The following is a 7,135-nucleotide window of genomic DNA, read 5'->3' as shown; positions in this document are numbered from 1 at the left end:
ACCAGACACATCTGCAGCACCTTTTTGGAGAACTGCCTGCTTTGAGGTTGAGACAAATGGGAGAAGGAAAGCCTTTCCTGCTCACCTGGTGACAGGAAACATCTCAAAATCTTCTTAGGTGGGGTTTCTGCCAAAATGTGTCTTTCAGTGTTGCGGACTCAGTGTATCAACATCCTTGTGTGCTCACACCAGGGCTGAACCGGAAGCAAGGCAATGCCTCTGTGCACACCCAGAGAATGTGATACCCCAGGATGAACCCTAATAGAAACTATGAGCTTTGGGCGATAGCGGGGAGTCCACGCAGCCTCGTTGACTGTAACAAATGTAGCACTCCGATGCGGTCGGTGTGTGTTTGGAGGCAGAGGGTAGATGGAAACTCTGTGCTTTCTGCTCAATTTTGCTGTGCCACTAAGACTTCTCTAGAAAATAAAGGAAATAACAGATACATGTTTTAATTGAATCGAATGTTCTGTGCAACCCTCACACATTTGTAAATCTGAGTTTGAGTTCCATCTTTGGGTTTCCAATAAACTCTGCTTTCTTTTGCAACAAACTAGGTCATTCCCCTGACAAGGAATAATAAAGCAATGAAGGAAGAAAATGGGGTCCCTGACTTGGTCATTCCTCCATGTTAACCCTAATTTGTAGGTCGTTCAGGACAGCATGAAGGTCAGAGTAGGCCGGTCACCTCCCAAGCAATGTCAGCTATACTCCAAGGTGGTATAAAACTTTGATCAGCCAGAATGCTGAGCTAAAGCATTAGGATTCTAGTCCATTGGTTCTGTGGCCCCTGAGAGGACCCTCCCTCCCAAGCCTGCCCTCCTTGGAAGAAAGCACAGCACTCTCTAACTATGGCAGTGTTCACCCATTGTTACAGTGACCTGGGCGTGTGCTTCTGGGGTCCACTGCTAAAGGAAAAAATGTTAGAATCCACTGTCAGTGCTGCTGCTGGTAAAGAAGAAATATCCAGAAGACGGGGACTCTAAGCTGACAAAGGGACACCAGGAAGTCTCTGATAGTGGGTTAGAAAGAAGGATGATAAGGAATGAGAAAGAGAATTTCAGAGGAGGCCAGAGATAAACCTCGGCTCCTTCCTCACCATGAAACTCACAAATCAAGTGTTGGATCCCCACTGACACGGTCTGTGGAGGCCATTTCCGGGGTCGTAAAGATCTCTGCAGTACAGGGACCCTCGGACCACGTGCCCCTGCCCCACACAAGAGAAAGCCAATGACCACCCTCTCCTACGGCCTATTTCAAATGCCGCCTCCTCCATCAGGCCAGCCTCTTCCCCCTAGCCAGAAGCAATCTCTGTGCTTACTGATCACCCTGCCATGGTTTCAACTGTGTTTCCTGGAGCCCAGGAGAGTCAGGAAGGAATTCAAGAAACTCCTTGATGAGAGGCTGGAAGGCTGGAAGGGTTCTAGAAGAGCTGCTTTTTCACCTGTCAGAAACATTGGAGTCCTGCTTACAATTCCATTTAAAAAGGGAAAAACTTTGAAACCACAAATGTATAATGAAATATCAATATTACTTGGTCATCAGTCCCTGATAACCCAGATGGCCTCAGTCGAGATAACACGTTGGCTTATTGTCAGATAACATATCAGAGTACGCGTCCTCATTTGACATTTGGAAAATAACATGGAGTTGATGACATTTCTCATATCTTGTCTGTATTAGTTACGTGTGCACTTGTTTTACCATCTCCATAAATTTTAAACTGCTTACGTGTCGGAAGCATGTTCTGCTTTGCACCCTTTAGAGTACCTGTCCCAGTGCCTCACACTCTGGTGTCCAACAAATGCAAGCTGAGTGACAACAAGAATATCAGATCATATTCACTAGCAAGCGGATTTACGGAATGAATGTGCTAAATTCTTATCTTTGTTTTTTAGACAGACACATAGTCAGAAGCAACTTAAAGATAGAATTTTACAAACCCAAAAAGAAGTCTTAGGCCACTGTAGGAACAGAGATGTTAATATTGTGCCATGAAGGAGACCCCTGCCTTTGGGGTATTTGTTTGTGTAAATTTCAGTGTTTCCGGGCTAAGGTGCAAAGCACGGCATCACCAAGTATTAACTCTTACGTGGGCGCCCAATTTGCCTAACGTGGCCTTCTGCTGAGACGGGGGACCTGGCCACCGAGATGTCTCTGGAGGATTCGGATGAATGCCTTTGGAATAGTTTCCACAGGAGTCAAGCAGGTTTGGAAAGACGAGAGAAATATAGGTCAGCCCGAGAGGAGCGCCAGCAGGACTGGCCCGAGTCCCTGGCACGGAGCGATACGTAACAACTATGAGTCGAACCTGTGAAATGGCCGCCCTCCCCTCCTGCTCCCACCTGCGCAGTCAGGAGTCAGGCAACTCCAAGTTCTCCCAAGGCCAACGCCTGCCTATCTCTTTTCTTTTTTGAGGAAAATACCAAATACCTCAGCCATTGTTTCTGGAGAGCTGATGACACACAGTAAGGAGAGCATCCCCTGAAGAGGAGGGAGAGGTACCCCCGAGAGTCTGGTGCACCCCTTAGCAGGGTGGGCTGCAGCAAAAGGCGCTGGCCTGGAGCGCACGTGACCTTGGGGACCTCAGACAAGGAGACTCTTGTCAGATTCGGCTTTCCAACAGCCCTGTGGAACATTCTCTGGGAAGTAAATGGAAGGACAGTCCCAGGTGTTCTCTCGCTGTGCATTTCCTGCTTTGCTTTGGGAGAGTCCAAATTCGGGGACCTGTAGTAAACCCCTCAGTAGAAGGTCTGTCCGTTGTGCGCAGGGACCTCTAACACGGTAACGTGAGACAGGCAGAGACAGTGAGGACATTTGGTACCTGTCAGGCAGGAGTATGTTTGGTTCATGGGCTGGGGAGATGTACGTGGGTATACGTGGTGTATGAATCACGAGGGAGAGCAGGAGAAATGGGGGTATCATAGGACCTCTCTCTTCCCCTGTATGTTTTCATCTTGTTTCTCACTAACCCAGAACATTAACTGAAATGATCAATTGCATTTCCTGCTCATCTTACAATCACTGAAATAGCTCTGTGATGTTCATTTGGGCAGGTAGAAATTGGATGAACAAAGAAACAAAAAAATTGAATAATAACAATGGTCGGGACTTGCTAGCAGGTATACAAATGAGGACACTGCAGAGAAAGAATTAGTAGGGATTGAACTCTTTATATATCAAGTTATCACTATCTGCATGACCTTGAATGAATCACAGACCTACCTCTAACTCATTCATGAAAATATTGTTTTATCCAACAAATACGCACTGCGTGCTATGTATCTACACTAAGCACTGAGGAGTCATTCCTTCATTCAACAAATATCGAGTGAGTCTACTATGTGCCAAGCACTCACCAGGTGGCTGGACGCAGCAGTGAATAAAATAGGCGAACTTCCTGCACGCATGGAGCTGACGGTGGAGTGGTGCGGGGTGGAGGAGGCAATCAGCAAATAAATATAAAGTATGTCGGGTGTGGGGTGGAGGAGAAAACCCACAAATAGATACACAATATGTTGAGTGATAAGCGCCTTGAAGAATAAAGGCGGTAAAGAGATAAAAAGGACCATGGGTGACATTTGACACAGAATGTCTGGGAAGGCCTCTGGGGAGCTACCGTTTAAGGGGAGACCTGAAAAAAGCTAAGGAGGGAGGCATACAGGTATCTGGAGAAAGAGAACATCGCCAAGAGTACCATAGGACTGACTCATTAAACATACAGGCCTTTTAAATTGCCTCAAGTCCCTTCTGGGACCAGGCAGAGTGTCCACCAACCACAAGGGCCTCACCTACCCAATGTGGACGCACGACCTAAGAGGAGGAAGAAACCAGATGAATGTAAAGGGTTTCGTAAAGCAAGGGAGGCTACATCAATGTAAGTAAGGCTATTTATTAGCCACTGGTTTCCAGGCAACAATCAAATATGCATCTATATTTGAAGGCCTTATCCACAAAGAAAATGTGCTGTCTGAGTTCAAAAACTAATTCAAATGCCAAGAGAGTCCTAGGATTGGGCAGTGTCTGAGAATGCCTGTCTAACCTGCCCAGAGCTGCACGCTAGGCCTGCAGCCTACATGCTGACGCAGTCTCCTCGTACACCGTTTCCTGCTGCATTTGATTATGCGAAATAGATGTGACCTGGAGTTCTTTATTTACAAGGAAATCCCTGGTTCGCAAACGCCTTAGCTTTCGCCAGTTGTTCAACCAAATTCATCAGCATTGGTTAGCTTTATTTCTGGGACTGGTGACATTCTGATTGGGGAGCAAAGAGGGGAATCCTCCAGCTACAAGGACATTCTCGTTCAAAATGTTCTAAGCTTCCAGCTTCTCTTACGTTTTGCTTTAAGTCTGACTTCGGGGGATAATCGAGAACATGCACAGAAATTCAGTCTGAATGGGGCATTTTGGAGGAAATCCCCAGCTGAGTACACAGGAGTGTGTTTCAGCTTTGCTAGAAGAGAAATAGTTATGCATAATGCACGGACTAGAAAGACATTTTTTGTAAGCCTGGCTTTTCAATGTTTGAATTTTAGAACTTAAAATGTTCCATGTGTTTAGTATTTCTTGTTCAGCTACAGTAAAGAAAAGTGGTCAAAAATTCGGTCTCCGCATATGTGTGGCATATTTCAGGAATGTTTAATATATTATTATTTCTGGAGCTATGGGGTTTGTGAACACGGCTTTTACATTCATTACTGGTTGTAGCCAAGAGGTCGTTTATTCGATGCACATTCATTGAGTACCTACTACGTGCCAGGGCCCGTTTTAGGTATGAAAGATACAAGAACCAAGTCCACACATCAGAGGAAACAGGCCATAAATGAATCTATAAGTAAATATAATGTAATGTCAGGTAATGAAGAAGTTCTTGCTTTAATTAAGCCCAGGATGGGAATGTGGGTGGGGCTGCTATTTTAGAGAAAAAGACACTCCCCTGAAGTCTCATTTAAATAAAGACCTTAATGGTTATCTGGGGAAGTGTCGGAGCAGATGGAGTGCCCCAGGCACCGCTGGCCTTCCTGGAAAAGCCTGAAGGCCACGTGGAGCGAGTGAGAGGGATGGCTAGTAATCGGAAATGAGGTCTTACAGGAAACCATATGTCATTGGGTTCCTGGTGTCCTCGAAGTGAAAGGGCCACCGAGCCCGGTTTCATTTCCTGGAGCTTCAAACGATGATAATCAATGACAGGGAGAGCCCTCTACCAAACTGCAGTCTCCTCATTAAGTTTCCCCTTACTGCATGCAAAAATGGATGTTTGCTGTTTTATCTCCTGGGCCCACTTATCTCTGCATTTCTCCCGCCTGAAATGCCCTTCTTGACTCCTCTCCCTATTTAATTTCTCCCGCATTCCAAAGCATAATTTAAGCTCTGCCTGCTGGAAGGATGCCTCCCTCACTGGGGACTCTGGGGCTGACAGTGAGAGTGGTTCTTCTCCTGCAAAAACTGGAGGCTTTTACTGAGGACTTCCTCACCACCCCCAGTCTGGTGTTCAGGACAACTGGGAAGTTGAGGGTGGAAGCGTTGGTAGGTAGTTCCCTGTGTGTCTTTCTCTGACAAGGGTATTCCTAAGTCCCATGAGATTTTAAAATGACTCTCATTTAAAAAGATTGAGAACCACTACACTTCCCAGTGCTTCTCAAACGTCAAACGTGCACACGAACCACTGACGTTTCATTAAGATGAAGACTGCATTCAGTAGCCCTAGCCTGAGGCTTGGTGCTGCTGGTCCCAGGGTCCCATGGCCACACTGGGTGGCAAAAAGCTAGAATAGTCTAGCCAGCACTTGCTTGCATACACTGGCATGTGGCTCTGCCCCTTAAGGAGACTGCAGGTTTCTGGACAGCAAGGGAAGCGCTGACACTTCTTGGCTCTTCTCCCGCAGTTGGGACTAATAGAAAAAGACCCACCATCGGGCCTGCCAGATGCCTGCTCTCTACAGATATGAGTGCACTAATTGAGCCTGATTAGAACATCTTCTCCATGCCCGCTTTCTTAGTCTCACTTAGGCCTCTAAGGTTACCCCCAAGTGTTCAAGGCTAAACTTTCCCATAATTCAGAGAAGAATCCCAGAACCCCTAACCTCTTCCTCAGGCAAACCTTTTCTCTCCCCATAAATGAAATAAAAATCCGCCAAGCCTAAAAGCCTTCAGAGTTACTACATGGAATGTACTCATTCGGAAGGATAATTCACTGTCTGTATGAGGGCACTCGCCCTCCCTGAGGTTGTTCAGTATCGAAAAGACCGCCCGGACAAAAAGTGTGGAGGATCGAAGAGACCAGATACATCAAACCAGCACCACCAGCCCTACAAGGAAGGGGCAGGTTCTGGATCAACTATTTTGAGCCCGGAAGGGCAGAGAGGGAAAGTTTCTAGAAGGTGAGGAATGGTGTAGAAAAGTGAAAATGGGGTTTTGGAATAAAATGGCTACCCCAAACAACCTGCCACTCTATATTTGCACAAGCTATAAAAAAAGCTATTTACTCAGTCATGTGGGGGGAAAAAGTGTTTTCAGCAGCAGCTAACTACAGAGCAAATGAAAAAAAATTTTTACACGTAAGACATGTGTAAAGAATGTCTTTGTGTGTGCAAAAGGAATTTTTCATGTGGTATTTAATAAATATATACACATATTATTTGTACTTATAAAAATACCACATGCAATGAAAGCTATGCATAAATATTTATAAAAATCCCTTTATCTAAGTAGGCCAGTAACATTTAATATTTTTCAATAAATCCATACATAAAATATATACATTCGTGCCAAATGGAACATATATTTTGAAATATGAACCCCAAGCAAAACTCTGAGGAATCTGGAGTAAAATCCAGGTATCTGCCAAAGGAAACTTTGGAGCCGTTGTCATTTGAAGAAAAGAAACAACGCTGGGTCTCTTATCTTCCTGGACTGTTTTGCTGGTCAGATTTCTAACATCTCTTCAGCTGAGTTTTGTATTTGACTTCAGCCTGACGTCCATTTGACCTGCCAACTAGTATTTTCTTTGAGGGTTTTACCACTCCACCCAAGTCTTCTGCTCTCCAGAGCAGTTGTGTGCGTTTCCTTTTTCCTTTTCACTTCACCTTAACGTCAGCCGAGGCTTACAACGCCGGCTCATTGTGCCTCCTGAAGGT

Source organism: Ursus maritimus, unplaced genomic scaffold (assembly GCF_017311325.1).
Source record: "Ursus maritimus isolate PB19 unplaced genomic scaffold, ASM1731132v1 scaffold_6, whole genome shotgun sequence".
Taxonomy (NCBI): domain Eukaryota; kingdom Metazoa; phylum Chordata; class Mammalia; order Carnivora; family Ursidae; genus Ursus; species Ursus maritimus.
This window is presented reverse-complemented; position numbering follows the sequence as displayed.